The following is a 20,959-nucleotide window of genomic DNA, read 5'->3' as shown; positions in this document are numbered from 1 at the left end:
GCGGCATGATGGCAGATGCCGCCACCGGAGCCGCGAGGACAAGACCTTTGCCTTCTATCATTGCTACTTCGACAAAGTGGTTGCCCGCGAGATAATCTAAAACTCACAATCATTTCTACCTTCTTCCCCTTGCTACTGTTCTGATCTATATTCTGAAAACTGACAGTAACTAACATCTTGTAGCTTCTCTATTTACAGATCACGTGATAGCCATGGGTGACGATGCTAGCTGGAGTTAGAGACCAATATGTTATGGCTTGGGCTACCTCTCGATACTGGATTTTGCTGGAGGGTCCATTCTGCCAGGCTTGGTTCTTGGGAGAACGGTTTGTACACCAGACACTGGGCTTGCCTGCCCCGGTTGTTCCTATGCCGCCTCCAGCATCCATGAGGACAACTGATAGCCTCTTAGCTAAAGCCATTATTCAGTATATGGTAGGGCTGGATGCCAACTACTTCAGAGGGGAGGTCGACTACATGACCTTCATCCAGACTCATCTTATGCCACCCTTGACTAGGGTTTACGCAGGCGACACATCAGGTGCTCTTTTGGCTGGAGAGGTTGATCAGGAGGTCGAGGTTGGTATTGGAGCGGCCCCTCCTGCTGTGCGGGCTGCCAGTTGGCCGGCGATTCCCACCACAATCCCGTACGGGCGACCAAAGCCCGATTGAGCCATCAGAGGCTGGGCACAGGTATGTCAGAGCCCTGGGCGCACCTTAGGTATGGACCATACTTGATACCTTGCATCCTGCAGTCTTCCTCTTTTCGGATATTGATTATTCAATTTCACTTCCAAGCACCCACAGAGTATACAAAGGGCCTTCTTCTACTGGTTACCTCCCAAGTTCACATGGTGCAGATGAGGGAGATGCTATTCGCTTTGCAACGTATCCAGGTATACGTCCTTTCCCCTCATGTATTGCATTGCTTCCCACTCTATACTGACATGCCATATTCCCACTGACACACTGTGCGACACTCTCGGTGATACACTGCGTATTAACATACATTCTGATATTGCTTCACATTGCATTGACACACTGTTCTGACACAATGCACTCGTTTTCTGTACCATACTTATACTGCATACTATATTCTATAACAATTCATACACTGTATCTGATATGTTGATGCTTATTTTCCAGGTTCCACTTACACCAAGGGCATCGGCAGCACTTCCTCCAGCGGCAGGGAAGATAGGTAGACATGCTCCAATACGCAGCCGAGACGAGTGTTAAGACCAAGGCATAGACAGAGGTACTCGGAGTCGGAGCAGCTCGGAGCCAGTTTTGAGTGGGGATCATACTAAGACCAGCGACTCCAAGGAGGCAGTGAGCCGACGCTTTGAGTCTGAGAGCGAAGATGATGATGTTGGCTCGGGATCAGAGAGCGGAGACGAGGCCGAGGCTGGCTCTGAGTTAAGGAGCGGAGATGATGACACTGGCTTTGGCTCAGAGCCTAATTCTGATAGCGACACCGATGGAGACAGTGCCCCTGAGTCTCCTTCGAGGAAGAGGACAAAGAGGGCTTCTCGAGCTTGATATGAATGGCACAGATTTTTGTACTCTTTTGCTTAGTTTCCCTTATTTTGGTAGTTTAACACATGTATAGCTTCAGATAGGCTTTTACTTTCGCTTTTGAAAACTTGTACTCTCTTTTGTAAAAAAACTATGATCGGGGGAAAACCCTATAGTTTTATGAAAAGAGTTATTATTTTTGCATCATGAGCACCACATTTGCATAGAATGAAAATGGAGTTGGATTTGAAACCAAGAATGCTTATATTAGAATAATGTTCTTAATTGGATAATGAGCCGACCAACGACCAACGAAAATACAAAATAAAACTTGATAAAAGAAAAATGAAGTAAAAACCACTCAAATGCAACTATTTACATTTGCTCAAAACAAAAGACTCAAAACAAAACCCCAAAACACAAAGACCAGGACAAAAACAAACTGCCAACTTACCAGGCCACTAAAAGTGGGCGGCCACAGATGGTTGACAGCTGTCCTTCACTCATAGCCCTACCTTCTATAAAAGGTCCCCCTTCGCAATTTCTTTACCAAAACCTTCTCTTAGCTGGTGTTTTCTTTCAAAATGGAGATCTTCCTTGCCAAGAAACTCAAAGATTGGATAACCACTTTAGACGACATAAAAAAGGTAAATTTCTGAGGTTTCAGCATAAACGCATTTTTTCTGTTGAGACGTACTCCACTTTGTTTTCCGTTCCTCCATGCTGTGGCCTGATGTTGGGACCCGATGACACATGTATTTCGCTTTGGAGAACAAGAAATGTGCCCGACCCTTGAAGAGTTTCAAGCATTGCTAGAATCCCAATGCGATGAGGAATTCATGCATTGGCCCTATTTTGGCCATGCCCTGGCTTTGGGACGGATGTGTGGGCTTACTTTGCATGAAGCTCGATCCTTAGCTCATGATGGGGAGCTAAATGTACCCGATTTGATTCATCAGTTTTCTAACATCAGAGACAGAGGCGACCTTCTTTGGTGAGGCTTTTAGCAACATGTCCTCTGTTTATGTATGCTCGTGCATTTTCTTCTTGCCCTTAGTTGCGGCGGAGCTAGCATTAAGCTAATCGAAGTAGCCCAAGGCCTGAAAGAGGGTAAGAGCTGCATTGGTTTAGCACTGATCGAGACACTGATGGGCTTAGCTGCTTTTCATCGGCGAGAGACCACCAGGTTTGCGGGAAGTCCACTACTACTCCAGGTACAGTTCTCCACCCTTTCTTATATATGTGATTCTCACATCACTCGGCACTCACGCTATATTTTCTCTCAAAACCCTTTTCTTTACTTTTCTCTCAACGTACATACTAAAACTGACATTTCAACTAAACACTTCCCCACACTGTACTGATACACTGCATCTATAGATCACATCTGACACACTACATTCACACATTGTATCTAACTTTAGCATGTACCCATTCCTCACACCATACTTGCATCTAATATACATACTAAGCTTGACATATATTTTTAGGTCCCACCTCTACCGACAGCATCGGCAGCAGCTGCTGCAGGACCATCAGCACCCCCTCCAGCAGCAGGGAGAGAGAGACAGGTTCCTGCATGAGGCCAAGGTCAAGCTAGGAGCACCCAAGCTGAGAGCGGCCCTTCAGAGCCCGTCATGAGCAATGACGATATTGAGACTAGTGGGACTGAGGAGACTGTGGGTTAGCAGGATGAGTCATCCGAGAGCGGAGATGATGATACTGGCTCAGATTCTGCTAGTGAAGATGAGGCTGAGTGGGCTCCGAGGTAGAGGGTGACGACAACTCCGGTTTCGGTTTTGATTCAGCATCAGGTTCAAATAGCGGTGCGGATGAAGATAGCTTTGCAGAGTCCACTCCGCCGAGGAATAGGACGAAGAGGGCCTTTAGAGCTTGAGATCACCGACGCTGATTCATATGTTTTTTTTTTGCTTAGTTTCTTTTTGCTAGTAGTGTTAGCACATTGTACAGCTTAGACAGTTTTATTTTCTTTAAAAACTTGTACTCTTTTGTAAAAGGAAACCATGATCGGAATGAAAACTAACTTTTGTATGAAAAAGTGTTGTATTTTGCATTCTGAGCACCGCATTGCACCACATTACACAAAAACGAGATTGAACATTGTATTGGCACGACCTTCTTAATCAAGTAATGAACCGACTAACAACAAAACAAGAAGAACAATGTACAACTCGATAAATGATCAAGTAAAATACAACTTCACAAATAACACACAATATACAACAACTCGATAAACAAGACAAATATAACTCGATAAGAAAAATGAGATAAATACAACTCGATAGGCAAATTGAAATAACTCGATAAACAAATTGACTCAACATAAAAGTGACTCAACCAAACTACAAAAATAAGACAGCAGAATGCATCAAGAGCAGAACAAAACACAGGTTCTCCGCACTCTCAACACACAAGAAGACCAGAGGAATTTTGCCAGCTATAAACAGAGGCTGTCGGCCACCAGTGGTTATTGTTGGCCACCAATAGTGGCCAGTTGGCTACAAAAGGTGGCCGGTTTGGCCACTAGTACTGGCCGGTAGGCCAGCAGTGCAAGGGGCCTCTAGATTGCTGCCACCTGTCTTCCACTAAGTGCCTTATCTTCTACTAAAGTTGGGACTTGTAGTTTCTTCATTCCAGTTCTGTTTTTGCCGCAAATGGAACCATTCTTCACTGAAAAACTCTCAAATTGGATTGCAACTTTGGATGGCTCAGAAAAGCTGAATTTTTGAGGTTTCGGCGTAAACACACTATTCTCGTTGAGTCATTCTCGACTTTGTTTAGTGTTCCTCCACGCTGCAGCTAGATGTTGGTGCCCGATCACACATGTTTTTAGCCTTGGGGGGCAAGAGATATGCCCTATAATTGAAGAATTCCAAGCTTTGATGGAATCCGATCGTGATGAGGAAATCTTGCCTCAGTCCCATTTTGGTTATATCCAAGCTCTAGGCAGGATGTGTGGGCTCACTTTGCATGAGGCTCGATCCTTGGTTCACGACGGAGAACTGGATATCCCCAGTCTCATTCATCGATTTTCTGACGCTGGTGACTGCGACGACCGTCTTTGGTAGAGTTTTCGGTAGCATGCCCTTTGTTTGTGTATGTTAGCACATTTCCTGCTTGCCTCAGGTTTTGGCGAGTCTAGCATTTGCCTAATCGAAGTTGCTCAAGGCTTGAAAGAGGCCAAGAGCTGCATTGGCCGAGACTTTGATGGGTTTGGATGCCTTCCATCAGAGGGAGACGACCAAATTCGCAAGAAGTCCACTACTTTTGTAGGTAATGTTTCCCACCCTATCTCATATGTGTTTCTCACAGCACTCGGTACTCAGGCCCTATTTTTCTCTCAAAACCCTTTCTCACTTTTCCTCCTCGCATACACCTCTCTCTTCTTTTATCTCTTTTTTCTTTCATCTCTCCCCAGATATGGCTCGTGGACAGGTTGAAGGTAGTGGACTCTTGCCCTGCATATTCAACACGAGGCTATTTCTTTCACCAATGGCTAGTTGATTTCCCGAACGACGGGTGGTGGTGCCATTGGATGTGCAACAGGTCTACTGTTGACATTGCTTGGCGTTGCCTTTGGTTTGATCTGCCTGAGATGAGCTACAGTATGTTTGGGCAACCTAGCATTCAACTGATTGGCCTAACTCACTGTGTATTCTACTTCCCATTCAGCTTCAGGTGCTAGTTTGGACATGACCAGATTTGCCCCGAAGAAGGGGTAGAGTACCCAACTTCATTTCCAATCCGAGGCTCACAACTAGCTCGATATCCCACTGCATGGAGGACAAAAGAGCTTTTGGCTCCTGCTCCCATTTTTAATTGCGCACTTTCTGGCGAATGCCTAGCTTGGCTTGAAGATGAGGTGCAAATTGGGCCTACTTTAGCATCTAAAGCTTCCACAAGCTCTGGGAGGGAACGTAGGAACACCTGATTTATCTATGCCGCATGTTTATTGCTTTGATTTGTACTTTCAAGTTTTCCTTTTGAATGTAATAAAAGTAACTTTGATTTAATCGAAAGTTAAAGAACTTTGCATTGAAATCAATGAATTTGAAGTTGTGGGCACTGAAAATTTTCCTTTTGGTCCAAAAATAGTCTAAGTTGTAAAAAGATTAATTTGAACAAAATCAACTTTCATTAAAAATTTTCAAAACCATTTTCGATAAGGATCACAACCTGACACACATGGAATCTATCCTCAAGATGCACAACCCCGAATCCAAAACAATGGAAAATTGCCCCTTGTCTAAATGACACTGCACGGCAATGCAAAATTGCCCCTTGTCTAAATAGCACCGTAGTGCACTATAACTAGCTCTCATAGTGAAGATCACAACCCAACTCTTAGATACATAAATGACAAAGATGACTCGTTCAATCTCATGGATAGGATAGTTGAATGTGAAGTGTTTACGGTTGAACTTCAGAATGAAGTTGTCTACATATCTCGAAGATAGGAATCAAGCCTTACGTAGTTCGGTTCGGGTTCACTCCTGTATTAACACTCTCCTTTTGCACTCTAACTTTTGCCAAGGCCGCCCTTTCTGGGTTTTCAACCTTGCGAGCTCAGTTTCTCTTTTTTTTCAAATTTTTTATGCTCTAACTTTTGCCTAGGTTGCCCTTCTAGGTTTTCGGCCTAGCGAGCCACTCAAGGATAGTATTTCTTTAACTTGTCCATGTTGATTGGTTGGGAGAATTCTAGGCCATCTAGGTCCATAAGAATGACAGCTCCACCCGACCAGATAGATTTGATAATGTAAGGACCAGTCCAATTGGGTCTGAACTTGCCCCTAGGATTATGGATGGGAGCTTGGTTGTCTTTGAGAACTAAATCCCCTTCTTTCAGATTCTTGGACTTAACTTTCTTGTTGAAAGCCTTGACAATTCTGCGTTGATAACCTTGAATGTGATACAGTGCTTTTAGCCTCCTCTCGTCAAACAACATTAGTTCCTCGAACCTGCTCTGTTGCCAATCCGCCTCTACTATCTGACATTCTGCCATAACCCACAACGACGGCACCTCTGTTTCAATTAGCAAAATAGCCTCCATCCCATAAACTAGAGAATACAGAGTAGCCCAGTAGATGTCCGAATTGAAGTCCTTTAGCCCCATAGAGCAAATGACAATTTGTCTGGCCAGTCCCTGTAGGTTTCCACCATCTTCTGTAGAATGTGCTTGATGTTCTTGTTGGCAGCCTCAACAGCTCCGTTAGTTTGTGGCCGATATGTGGATGACTTATGAAAAGTCACGTTGTATTTCTCCAACAAGTCGATCACTTCCTTTTTGAAGTGGGAACCATTGTCTGAAATGATCTCATTCGGGACCCCATAACGACAAATGATGTTAGTCCTGATGAACTTCGCTACATGTGATGCTTTCAGCACCGCATAAGACTGGGCTTCCCCCACTTTGTAAAGTAATCTATTGCCACCAGGATATACTAATGCCCATTCGAGCCCTTCGGTGTAACTGCTCTAATAACATCAGTTCCCCAGACTGAAAAGGGCCACGGTGAAGTCATATTGTACAGCTTCGACGGTGGAATATTCATGCGATTTGCATGGATTTAGCATTTGTGGCATCGCTGAACAAAACCAATACAATCCTTCTCCATGGTAGACCAATAATAGCCCTGCTTGAGAATTTTCTAGGCTAGCATTACTCCACTCATGTGTGCTCCACACTCTTCCCCATGGATGGCCCCCATTAGGCGCTTTGACTCTTCTGCATCAACACACAACTTATGCATTCCCAGATGACCACGTTTGTACAATTTTCCCCTGCATATGATAAACTAAACGGCCATCCGCCGTATTGCCCTTTTATCTTTGGTATTTGCCCCTAGTGGATAAGCCTCATTTTCCAAGAAGTTCCAAATATCATAATGCCAGGGGTTTTGATCTTGTACTTCATCTATTGCGGCAATGGTCTCGTAGGCCGGCATATGTCTCTATTCAATGATGATCAGACGCATCCAGACTCCCAAAAGGATGTCTATCATAGTAGATAGAGTTGATAAGGCGTCAGCACACCAGTTGTTCTCTCTTAGAAGATTGGTGAAGGTTAACTTCTCAAATCTAGGAATCAGAATATCCAGGGTCTGGTGATAGATTTTCATCTTTTCTTCTTTGACTTTCCAGTCACCGTTTGCTTGAGAAACAACAAGGTTTGAGTCCCCGATGACGTCCAACCTTTTTGCCCCTAGTTCTAGGGCGGCTTTTAAGCCAGCGATACACGCCTCGTATTCTGCTTCATTGTTCGATACCTTGAACCGGAGTTTGACGGCTAAAGGTATGTGGGAATTGTCGGGTGCTATCAGTGACACCCTTATCCCATAACCGTACTGATTAGACGCTCCGTCAAAATACATTGTCCAAATCTCTTCCTCAACCTGCAGAATGGCCTCATATGGGAATAGGTATTCCACCTCTTTATCCCCTTCCACTGGGTGATCTGCTAGGAACTCTACTACTGCTCTCCCCTTGACAGACTTGCGAGTGACATACTTCAAATCAAATTCGGAGAGAAGAAGCAGCCAACAAGCTAGCCTACCCGTAAATGCTGGTTACTCGAAGAGATATTTGATGGGATCTAATCTCGAAACTAGAATTACAGAGTGAGCTAACAGGTAGTGCCTCAACTTCCTGGTTGCCCATACCAAGACTAAGCAAGCCTTCTCCAAAGGGGTGTAACGGGTCTCATAATCCAGCATCCTCTTGCTCAGGTAATAAATGGCTTTCTCCACCCTATCCTCATATTTCTACGCAAGCATGCAGCCCATTGTTGTGTCCGTTACTGACAGATACAAAATCAACGACTTTCCTGGCTTTGGTGGCGACAACACAGGCGGATTCTATAGATACTGCTTGATCTGCTCGAAAGTGAATTGGCATCGGTCATCCCATTGGAATTTCTTTCCTTTCTTCCGGAGACCAAAAAGTGGTCACAAGGCAACGTTAATTTTGAAATAAATCGTCTTATGAATTACACTTTACCCAGAATGCCTTGCACCACCTTTTCAATACTTGGTGGTGGAATTTCTAAGATGACCTTGATTTTGGAAGGATCGACCTCAATGCCTCTCTGTGTGATCAAGAACCCCAGCATTTTTCCTGCTGTTACGCCAAATGTACACTTTTGTGGATTCAACCTCAATCTGTACTCTCTGATCCGTTGGAAAAATTTCTTTAAGGTGGTGTAGTGGTCTTCTCTTTCCTTGGACTTGACAATCATGTTATCCACATACACCTCAACCTCTTTGAGGATCAAATCATGCAAGATAGTGGTTACAGCCCGTTGATAGGTAGCCCTAGCATTCGTAAGCCCAAATGGCATCACCCTATAGCAGTAGGTTCCCCACGGCATGGTGAAGGCAGTCTTCTCTCTATCCTCAGATGCCATCAAAATCTGGTTATATCCGGAAAATCCATCGATGAAGGAGAGTAGCGCATGGCCCGTAGTGAAGTCCACCAACTCATCGATGTGTGGTAGAGGAAAGTTGTCCTTCGGGCTGGCTTTGTTTAGATCTCCAAAATCCACACACACCTGAATCCTGCCATCTTTCGTCGATACCGAAACAATGTTGGCCAACCAAGTTGGATACTCAGATACTAGCAAAAACCCTGCGTCTATCTGCTTGGTGACCTCTTCCTTAATCTTCAAAGCCCAGTCTGGGCATATTCTCTGTAGCTTATGTTTGACAGGTTGGGCCTCGAGGTCGAGAGGGATCCGGTGCTGTACAATCTCAGGATCGATTCCAGGCATGTCTTCGTAGGACCATGCGAAAACATCTTTGAAATCTTTTAATAAAGCGACTAAGCGCTCGCGTTCCTCCGAAGACAACGTGGACCCGATCTGGACCAAACGCAGATCCTTCTCAGTACCCACATTAATTGCAGTGATTTCATCAACAAGGGGTTTTACAAACCTCTCCTCCTCTCGATCAATCAAATGTTTCAAAACCAGAGGAATTCCTTCATCGTCATTTTTGTCAAAATTTTGAAAGTCATGATCAATGCAATATACAAGAGGCACGGAAAAGTACTCAGAATCTACCATAGTATTTTCATTCAAAAGATCCAGCTCATCTAATTCCTCAGTTACAACCGACTCAAAAGAAAAGGAAAAGACGACCTAGACAAGACAACGGCATCCGAGTTATCAATCCTAGGAATACCGGACTCCGATTCAGAAGAAATGGAATCTGATTTCGACTCTACATACTTTGTGGAATCAGATTTTGACTCACTACCTGACTCAGAACTACGGGATAGAAAACCCTTCTCAAGCTGCCAAGTGAGAAAAGGTGCGTCAGATGCATCCAGAATACCCCCGGAAGGGTCCACACCTGATTGGTCTTCGATCATGGAAACGGTAAGGTCATCCCCCAAGCTCTCCGGGTTGATCTGAGGATCCGAAAGGAGACATGCCAGTGTTGCCCCCACTTCAATTTCCTCGTTGTCCGAATCATTTTCTATACTTAGCTAAGCTTCAATAACAGGTTCAACCATTTCCTCTGTGGCTTCATCTTCTGGTAGCTGTAAGTCAAAGAAAATCTCAAAGCCCAGAACATGTTGCTTCTCCGAATTCAACCATGGTTCAGGAAAGCGGCAAAATGGGAAGTCTTCTCCTCCCAGAAAAAATGACCATTTAGAGTTCCCTAAATTGGCCTATGCGCAAGCTCATAGTGTTTTCCAGTTTGTTTTGCTTTGGCTCTTCCTGCCATTTCCTTTCCTTTCCGAACCCAGTCCTCTTTGGTAGGTGTGTAGCCAAGACCAAAGGTATATGGGTTATGCGGCACTCGGCCAATGCAACAACGCCCTTCCGACCACTCTTTCTGAACCCCATCCCAGGTATATGTTGTAGCTTATTCATAAGGTACACAGATTGGGCACTGGCGTGCAATCCCTCATCAATAGCTAAGATATTTTGCACCACCCAGGCCTCAGCCAAGGAAACACCAGACAAGAAAACATCCTTGTCGCCATGTACAATTTCCAGTACAGGTGTAGTGACTTCAGGCGGAGGATGTATAAATGAGTTTCCAAACACAATAGCCACTCCCTTTCCATGGGGGTACTTCAGCATTTGATACAAGGTAGAAGAAACAACTTTTACTTGGTGCAACCAGGATCACCCAAGTAACAAGTTGAAGGTAGCCGGAATGTCCAAGATGTGAAACTCAATATCCTGTTACGCCGAGCCAACCTGTACGTTGACTGGCACTATTCCCAATACTTCTCTACTTGTATTGTCGTACGCTTGGATCACCTGGGCTTTAGGTACAAAATCTATTGGCTTCAAGCCAATAGCATAGGTCGTGCGAGATGGACAAATGTTGATCGCAGACCCAGTATCAACTAATACAATAAATACCCACTTGTCTTTACACTCAACTGAGATGTAGAGTGGCTTGTTATGCGCAGAGCCCTCAGGCGGCAATTTCTTATCTGAGAAGGTCAAAGTAGGTGAAGTACCCCCCGGAAAGACAAGTCCTACTAGTTGTTCCGGAGTTGTGTCGATAGAAAGTTTGGCCTTATCCATTGCTGATAGGACGGCTTGCTTGTGCACTCGTGAAGCCATGAGTAATCCCTAGATGGATATGTCTGCTTGGCTCTTCTTTAGTTGCTTTAGTACATCTTCTTCCTTTAACTGTTTATCTTTCTGTTTTTCAGCCTCCTTATCCTTTCTGGATGCTTCTGGTTGGTCCAAGTGTAGGGGTTTGAAGTACCGCCCACTTCTAGTTATGTGATCTACTTCCTCAGAATACCAAGTGTCGTCTGGCAGGTCTTGACCCCAATCCTCATCTGTGTGGGCAAGATGCAGATCGTTATCTTCCTACCAGACTCCTTCAACAACTGACATAAAATTGTTTGATTCTGTCGTAATTACTCTCACATCACAGTCATTCCTCGCAAGGTGCTTGACTTTTCCAGCTTCCTGAATGTTCCCATCCCTTTCCTGTTCGAACCACCACAGTGTGGCTTCTTGCTCTGTACCAGCAATACTAATGATGCCCAATTCCTAAGCGAAATTCTTAGTACCTGCGCCCTCAAACAATTTACCCTTGTCCTCCGTCGTTCCGGCCCTTGTAGCAGCTCCTGCCTCTTGCTTCTCCAGCTTCGGTTCAAGTCCCTCATCCATATTAGGCTCATCACTTAGCCACCCCGAATTGTCCTCAGACTCATCTAGATTAAACCAGTCAATGTGCACATTCCCCAAATCTTGCTCATCAAAGAACTGCAGATTGTTGATATCTTCCTCCAGGTCAGCTAAGTCATATAATTCCTGGCTTGGTCCATCCTCCCGGACTACACTAACCTCCATCCCAGTTGGCAACTCCACCCCTAATTTGGCTTGATTGCTGGGTACAATGTAACGGCACGGGTTGTACTCCTCCTCAGATAAGTCCACAGAGCCCTCAAGCATTGAACCAATATTCCTATCCTCCACCAAGGCTAGTCTGCCTGCATCTACCATGATCACCACCATATGCTTGGGTTGAGATGTGGACGCGCTCATCATGCACAAATCCGTGCTCTCTAGGATGAACAGCGCTAGTTTAGGTAGGTGGACATGGGTGATATATCTACTAGGGTCATAAGGGACGGCCAGTATTTGGATGAGGTTTATATGCTGAGGTGGAGGGACCTAGTTATGTAATGGGAGGGGATTTGTAGTGACATTTGGCTTCTGGGGGGGGGCACTATCACTTTGTTGGCAATGAGATCTTGAATCTCATGATGAAGTCTAAAGCACTAGTCGGTATCACGACCATGCTGTTGGTGGAAGGCGCAGTACTTAGCCGGGTTTTGTTTAAGAGGGAGAGGATCAGGCAAGGGGCGTTGTTCTAACGGTTTCAAATGCCCTTTTCTAATCAGGACCTTCAAGGCCGCAGATAAAGACATGTAGAGTGAGGTGAAAACCCTCTGGCCTCGGGCCTGATGGATGGAAGTTTAGGGGTTTGTATTGGTTGTACTAGCAAAAGGGTTGGTAGTTTTTAGTATGGTGGTGACCATACCCACATCTGAAGACCTTGCAAATGTACTACCACTTGTAGTCACATTAGAACTGCGTGTGAAAGCCTTATTGGGCTGCTCTTTCTCGTGGTCTATCAGACCCTGGTTCATTGCATCTTCTCTCTGCACCCCTATTTCGTGGAGGTCAGCAAATGTAGACAGAGGTAGGACTATCATCTTCTGTAGCAGTCTTGGTTGCAAATTTCAGACCACCATTCTGATCTGGTCCTTTTCAGCCAGCCGGATAGTCATCATAGAGACCTTGGCTCTCCACCGAGTGACAAAATCGGAGAAGCCCTCCTTTGATTTCTAGCGAGTTGCTTCGAGATCACGAGTAGTGACCTCGATTTGAGTGTTGTAGGAGTACTACACTATGAAGGCCTCGGCCATTTCCTTTTAGTTCCTCTTCACAGAGTCTTCAAGCTTAGCATACTAGATGGCTGCTATACCAGACATGGTCTAGCCGAAGAGCAACAACTTTTGTAGTTTGGTGAGACCCATAGGTTAGAATATTAGAAAATAGTCATAGATGGACCATGGGATCACCCAAGCCATCAAAGCGGTCTATGTACGGCATTTTGAATCTGTTTGGCAACGTTATTGCTGCATCACTATAACCATCCTCTATATCAGGGATCGAGTTTACACCCTGTGCCCATTTAAAGAGCTTTTCTAACTTACTCACTTTTAACATAGTAGGGTCAACTTCAAACTCGAATGGTGCCTCTATCAGGTAAACTGGTGCTTTGGAAGTCTGAGGTGGGATCGGTTCTGCCTGAATGCCCGTATTTTCCTGGACATTAATTGTGACCCCGAGTGCCGGAATTCCCACTGAAGGTGCATGGGATGCTGATGCTATTGCAGGTTGTGGCTACAGTCGTTGAAGCCTTTCTATCACCTCTACTTGGCAGGCTACAACCTCGGCTTGGCGAGCTGTGGTCTTAGCTTGCCGAGCAGCATCCAGCTGCATGTTCTCAATAGTCTACTGGAGTTGACGAAGCATGTCTTCCATGTTGACTGAGGGATGCTGGGCTATCAGAATTGGTATATACTCTCTTTCCGGAGTAGAAGTAAAAGGCTAGGCCTGTCTGGACACAGGCGAATGTGACTGCTGTACTGGTGAATTATGCCTAGTCCTCCTCCATCTTGTAACCAGCGGAAGTGAAACAAACACTGGTTGTCCTCTTGTAAGATCCCCAGATTGGTAAAGTCTTTTTACTCGGGTCCAGAGTGTGTAGACACCTCATTTTTGACTGACCTTAAGACTCAGACGTCATCGTTCGTGCACGCGATAATCGCGCATGTTTGTGCTCGTTTCGAGTTTCTTGGGTTTTCGGCTGAGCGCCTTGTCTCGGGACCTCTTAACTCTTTTCTTCTTGGTTTGTTTTTGGACCATTGCCTTGGTGCCTTTGCCTGGAGGGAGAGAGAGGCCTGTAGGCCACTTTTTATAGCGGTAGGCTACTTATCTCTCTTATAGGCCACTTGTAGTGGCCCGTAGGCTAGTTTTAGGAGCTTTCGGCTGAGTGCCTTATCTTGTGGCCTCTTAGCTCTCTTCCTTTTGGTTTGTTTTTGTGTCATACCTTGTTCCCCCTTGCCTAGAGGGAGGGGAGTGGCTGTCAGCCACTTTTGGCTCTTGTAGGCCACTTGTCCCTCCTATAGGCCACTCTAGGTGGCCAGTTGGCCAGTGGAAGTGGCCGGTCGGCCACTTGAGGTGGCTGACGGTGGCCGGTCAGCCACTTGAGGTGGCTAACGGCCATTTTCTTACTTTTTCAGATATTTTTATTGCCAGTTACGCTAGTTGTTGGGCACAGAAGGCATCCTCCATACACGTGTATGGAGGGATTGAACCAAGCTTTTAGCTTGTCAAGCAAGCTTGAGGCTTGGAATTCTATAAGAGGGGAGCTCTCTCTCCCTTTCAAGGGTTCAGATTTTTAGAGAGCAAAAGATATCTCTCTCTGACTAGAATTCTCCCCCACTCTCTATATTTGTGCTATATTGTCTCAAAAGTGTTATTTCTTCATACTTTTGCGCACAAACACCTAGTAAAGCACCACCATCATTGATCTGAGGTTCTTAGAGGTCATACTTGGGTTCTAAAAAGCTGGTTTTTACCTCAAAAGTTGTTGTTTTGCTGTGGTTCTTCAAGGGTGAGTAGTTACCCTCTTTAAGCTTTATTTTTGCGTAAGTATTTGGCCATTCTTGCATTCTCTTTTAGGCCTTACTCTCAACTGTAAAAAGCTTTGTTTTTAAGTGTTTAAAATGGTTGTTTGAGGTTTTGTTTGAGTTAGGGGTGGTCTCCTCCCTTTGGTGGCTTGTTCTGCTTTGCTTTGTGCCATCATTTAAGGCCTTTGAGATCACCTTTGTTTGGCCTTTTTACTACTGAATTTCAAAGGAATTTCAGTGGTGGAAAGTGGGTTTTGAGACCCAAAATGGATGGGGGTGGTCCCCCCCCCTTTTGTGCTTTGTTTGCATGTGTTGCTGGCTTAACACCTTGGCATGTTTTTCTACCCTCTTGAGGTTCTATATTAGCATGTTTTAGGCCTTATTTTGCCATGTTATAACTCTGTTTTGGGTTAGTTTGGCCTCATGTTGTTTGCTTTTTGCACTTGTAGTGTAAACTTGTTCACTAGCCTAACATGCTTCATAAGTTAGCTTGTTATTCTAGCATGTATTGGCTTCACTCCAGCATGTTTTTGGTGTTATTTTGGCATGCTTCAACTCTAATTTTAGTTGGTGGGGTCACCTCTTGCTTGGCCTTTGTACTTGTAGTGTGATCCTCCTTGTAGGCTTAACATGCATCATGATTTGTGCCTCTAATTCTAGCTTGCTTTAGCTCTGCTCCAGCAGGTTCTTAGTCTTGTTTTGACTTGCTTAAACTCTGTTTGGAATGGTCTTAATCATTTGGGACTTGCTTTGTATAGCCATAGTGCAATATTGCTCACTAGCTTTGAGTTTCAAAGTCTCTAGCATGCTTTACTTGAGTTGTGTGCATGCTTTGGCCTTATTTCTCACATGATTTCAGTGTATGTAGTGTAGTCATACTCTCACATGTTTCACACTTTCAATGCTTTTGGAGAGTTGTGCCTTATGTCTTGATCATGGGCTAATTTGCATGCATGCTTGTCTAAGCTTTTGGGCTACCATCTTGGCATGTTTTTGATCTTATTTTGCCATGATACAACTCCGTTTTTGGTTGATGGAGTCACCTCTTGCTTGGTTTTGGTACTTGTAGTGTAATCCCACTCATTAGCCTTGCATGCTTAGTGTTTTAGCCTACCATTCTAGCTTGTTTTGGCTACACTCCATCATGTTTCTAGCATTGTTTTGACTTGCCTTAAGAGTGTTTTGAGTGATCTTGGTCCTTTGGGGTTTGCTTGATATGGCTATGGTACAAGTACCTTAGCTAGTCTTGAGTTTTGAGCACTTTAGCATGCTATATTTGTGATGGTTCCATGTTTTGGCATCATTTAGCATGTAATTTTAGAGCATATATATGTGTCATGTTCTCATTTCTTTTGCTCCTTGAGATCTTTTGAGAGTTGTGCCTTTGTGCCTTATTTGTGAGCTACCAAAGGGGCATGATTTTCTACTCCTTTGAGCCTTAGGTTAAGCAAGTTTTTGCCACTGATTTGCCATGATATAGCTCTGTTTTGGGCTGGTTTGGTTTGTGCATAGTATTGCATAGTCCTAGTGTTATGTAACTCACTAGCTTTAATGCTTGAGTCCTCTCGCATGCCATACTTGTGTTATTTGCATGATATGTCATCATTTGGCATATGATTTCCATGCCCACATCTCTGCCATACTCTCTTATTTATCACTTCTTCATTGTGTTTGAGAGTTCTGTTTAATGTCTGGCTTGCGATCCAATGCATGAGTATATGGTTATAGTTTTTGGTGCTTCATTTCTAGCATGATTGTACCATTGTTACGGCATGAGGTAGGTTTGACCATTTGAGCATTGCAGTGCATGCCTCATGTGTAATACACTTCACTAGCCTTGATGCCCTAGCATCTAAACATGCCATGATGGAGCCTTGTGCATGCCACTATAGCATTGGTAGATAAGCATGCTGTTTGCATGTGTGTTGCATTGCATTGTGTTTGGATCGGACGTTAATCCAAACACGAGAAACGAGGGGCGTTTCATACTTGAAGTGATGAAACGAGCCTCATTTCTTGGTCGTTGTCCTCCTTGATTGTGCATGATAGGGTGGAGGCCTCTCGAGTCTTGTGTGTTACTTGTTCATTCATTAACTTGTACAAACTTGGTTTCTCAGCTATCGTGCATTGCGATGCTCGGTTGGTGGCCTGAGAGTTGAGTACCGCACCCTTTTGAGCTTGAGAAATGATAAGGGGGGTGGTTGTACACACATACCCTACAAATGCCTTGCTTTGCCCTTGTTGAACTCTGTTTGCAGCAAAACTGGAATGTGTAGCAACAACTGGCCGACCGGCCACCTTAAGTGGCCTACAGCCCTTTTAAGTGGCCGACAGGTGGCCTACAGTCTCCCCTGGTGGCCGACAGCGCACCAACTTGAAGGTGGTTCAAAGTTATTCTGGTTCTGGAGCAGAAGCAATCTGGGAATTTGTTCAGTGTTCAGGAATCAAAGCAAATGCAAACAGTGGCAATCGGTGGCAAGGCGACGGGATTTCGGGAAGAAGCAACCGAGCATGCATGCATGCCTCGCCCCGAGGCTCCTTTTAATTGCTTTGCTTAGATGGTTAAACTGCTAATTCTATACTTAAATAGTTAATGCGCTTAGCTATTCATTGGTGTTGTAATAATTAGATAGCTTAGCTTAGCTATTTCTTTATTTTGCTTTGTAATTAGTTAACTAGATAGTTAATTAGTTATGATTTGTAATAGTTAGCTTAATTAGCTAGCTAGTTAGCATTCATTTCATTCGGACCCTCCATCGAGAGGGAAAATGTTGTAATAAGTGTGCGTGTGTGTATGAATGTCTTCCAACCCCACGTCTTTCTCCCTTTTACTTATCAGCTTTTGATGGTTAGTTTTAGGGCATGTTTCGATTAGCATCCTCATGCTTGCATGCGTGCATTATTCATTTGTTTTGCATGCACCGGGCTCGGTGCATCATTCAAACAGCATTGTCAATTCAATACCTATTTGAATACATGTATCAAATTGTTGCATTCATATGCCATTTTAGATAGCCGAGCCTATTTTAGGCATCTTAACATAGCTAGGATCATGCATTGATTGCTAACTAGCTTTTATTTTGGCCCGGAGTACACTGTGAGTGTTTACGCTTTAGCATCCTTGCATGTGTGCAGGTGATTGCCATGATAGCATACTTGCCATGAGGATATGTGCTTAAGTGATTAACTGCATGAATGCCTGTGAATGAAGGCTTCATTGGTTGAATTGGGACAATTCATCAAATGTGCGTTTTAAGCCCACTTGTGGGTGCAAATCCGCATTTTAGCCTACTTGAGGGTAGCAACTTCAATCAATTTTTGAAAAACAAATATGAGATGTTTTCATCCAAATTGAGTGATTTAGTCCATGCTTGTATGCTGTGCGCATCACATAGTAATTCTAGATTAATAACCGGAATAAGAACACATGTGTTTATAAAAATAACATATCATGTTAGTAGAGGCCGATCTTTGATCGGGCGAGCGGGGGTGCTCATTTCAGGACCTTTCCCTCTCGTACCCAAGTTCCCGAGCTGAGGCAACTTTGGTGATGACGGACACGTGGCCTTAGGCATGAGTTAGGGTTTCCTAAATTTCCCAAAAACAAAATATTTAGGTGGCGACTTTGAAATCTGGCAAAGCAGTCCATGTTTGGCGCATTTTTATTAAAATCGATTTTCCAAAACGATTTGTCAGATTTGGACTCTTTGGTGATTTATCAGTCTTACATTGCACTTTGTGAGATTAGATTCAGAACCGTGACAGGAGTCCGAACTGTAGTAGCTAGAACCCAATTCGCGCTCTCTCCGAAAAGGGGGGCGTGCGGAGCGAGTTCGGGCGGTCTACAGTTTCTTGCGATTGTAGGCACCCCATTTTTGACCAACCTTAAGACTCAGACGTCATTGATTGAGTGCTCAGTGATTACGCATGTTGTGCTCGTTCTGAGGTTACGAAGTCCCGGCTGAGAGCCTTGCCTTCGGACTTCGGGACTCTTTTGTGCTTTACCTCGATTTGCGAACCAGGTTATGCTTTCTCTTCCCGAAGGGAGGGAGAGGTCTCATAGACCATCTCTCAGTGGTCGTAGGCTACTTTTCGTGGTCGTAGACCACTGTTCCTGTTTGGAGACCAATTTTCGGTGTTAAGAGCCGTCGACCGTGCGCCTCGGTTTGGGACCGCTTAACTTTCTCCGTTTGCTCCGGTTTTTGGCACATGCCTTGCTTCCTCTCTCTAGAGGGACACTGTGGCCCGGGAGACCACTTTCGTGGTCGCACGCCATTTTCGATGCTTAACAGTCAGTTTTCGAGGCACCCGACTGGGTGTTTTGGCCTCCAAACCCGCGTTTTGCATCCGTCTTAGTTCATTTTTGGCATGGATCCTATTTTCATTGTTTGGAAGGTGGTACAAGGGTGGGAGACCACCTTTTCTTCTTGGAGACCACTTTTTCCCACCGGCGAGTTTTTCTTGTCAGTTAGTTGGTCTCCCTGACTTTTGAGCCACAATTGCTGGTCTCCCACCCTACCACTAGTTTGCAATGAGTGAGGAGACCACCCTAGGAGGCTGCCGACCAACTTTTGAAACTCGACCCTTTTGAACATGGTCAGTCGACCAGGGCAAGTGGTCGACTGACCACTTGAACTGGTCAGCCTAGTCCCCCATGTCTTGTCTCTGTGAGTTATTGCCAGCTGTGCTAGCTGGAAGGCACATAATTGATCCTCCATACACGTGTATGGAGGATCTTCAAACTTGGTTTTTGGCTTCTTGAAGAAGCTTTGGACCTCTTTGGCTATACGAGAGACTCTCTCCCTCATTAGCAAAGGTTCAGAAAATTGGTCAAGGCATACATATATCTATCTCTCTATTTTGTGTTAAAAAGTCCCTTGTTCTTGGCCTATTGCATACCACCTCCTAGCCTAACCCCTCCACCATCACTCTAAACATCTTAGAGGCCATTTTCAGAGGTTGAAGGTTTGCTGTTTTGGTCCAGAAGTTGCTGGAGTTCTTCGCTACAAGGGTAACACACCTTTTCCCCTCTTTTAGCTTTATTTTGCTTCATATCTTAGCTATATTTGCAAGCATATTTGGGCTTTTTCATAAACTGAAAAAAGTCTTATTTTGAGGCCCTTAACATGTTCGTTTAAGATCATTTTTCTGTTGGGGGTCATTTACCCCCTAGCATGCTTCATTTTACCTTGTTTTGAGCCATGCCTTAGAGCATTTGTGTTGGCCTTTGTTTGGCCTCTTAGACACTGAAATCAAGTGGATTTTCAGTGGCTAGCATACTGTTTTGAGCACCAAAATCAGAGAGGGGTGACTCTCTCACCCCTTGTCTTGTTTACTAGCATATTTGGCTTAACAAATGAGGCCTTATTTTCATGTTTCCAAGCCATGTTTCAGGCCATTTTTGGTGGGTTTAAAGACCATCATAGGCTCTATCCAGAGCCCATTTTGCCATTTTGGGTGTCCATCTTGCATGTGTAGAACAACCCTCTTTATAGCCTATCAAAGGAGCCTATCATTCTTGCATGCATTGAACATGTTTCAGTGGGTTTTTGGGCTTTATTTGGCATGTCATGCCTCTGAATTTGGCTGGTTTATTGGCCTCTTCAATGCTTCATATGCTTGTAGTGTAATCCATGTTCACTAGCTCACATTGCATGTTGTTTTGGCCCTTGATTCTAGCATATTTTGGCCATGTTCTAAACTGATTTTATTCATGATTTGGGCAGCCTTAGCTCTATTTTGGGGTCCCAATGGTCGAATGACGCTTGCCATGCATGCTTGTAGTGTAATATCCTTGCCTAGCTTCATGTGTTGAAGCCTCTTGCATCCTTAGCTTGAGTTGTTTTCATGTTTTGGCATCATTGAACATGTTATTTCAGAGCTTATACTTGTGCCATATTCCCATGTTTTCCACTCTTTAAATGCGTTTGAGAGTTGTGCTTGTACGCCTCATTTTTGGGCTATTGCATGAGTTTCATTTTTGTGCATTGCAAGCCATCATTTTAGTCCATTTTGTCACTGTTTTGGGTCTGCATAGGGACTTTTTGGGGTTGGTTTGGTCATTTGGGCATCGCTTTGCATACCTCTAGTGTAATGCCCTTCACTAGTTTCGGTATTTGTGCCATCCAACATGCATCGGGTGAGTTATTTGCATGATTCGAGACCATTTTGTATGCCATTCCAGAGCTGAAATATATGCCATTGTGTTCCATGTTTCATCTTTGCCATGTTCCTTTGC

At 44.4% G+C, this 20,959-nt stretch overlaps 1 long non-coding RNA gene across 1 annotated transcript; it reads left to right on the top strand.

Annotated features, from left to right (window-relative positions):
* The first annotated feature begins 634 nt into the window (after positions 1 to 634).
* On the top strand, positions 635 to 1,725 carry LOC114296951 (uncharacterized). Its single transcript, XR_003641348.2, has 2 exons — positions 635 to 896; positions 1,147 to 1,725. It is a non-coding gene; the product is annotated as an uncharacterized LOC114296951 (long non-coding RNA).
* The last annotated feature ends 19,234 nt before the right edge of the window (positions 1,726 to 20,959 follow it).

This window comes from Camellia sinensis, chromosome 1, assembly GCF_055761805.1.
Source record: "Camellia sinensis isolate YWXY chromosome 1, ASM5576180v1, whole genome shotgun sequence".
NCBI classification, from domain to species: domain Eukaryota; kingdom Viridiplantae; phylum Streptophyta; class Magnoliopsida; order Ericales; family Theaceae; genus Camellia; species Camellia sinensis.
This window is presented reverse-complemented; position numbering and strand designations above follow the sequence as displayed.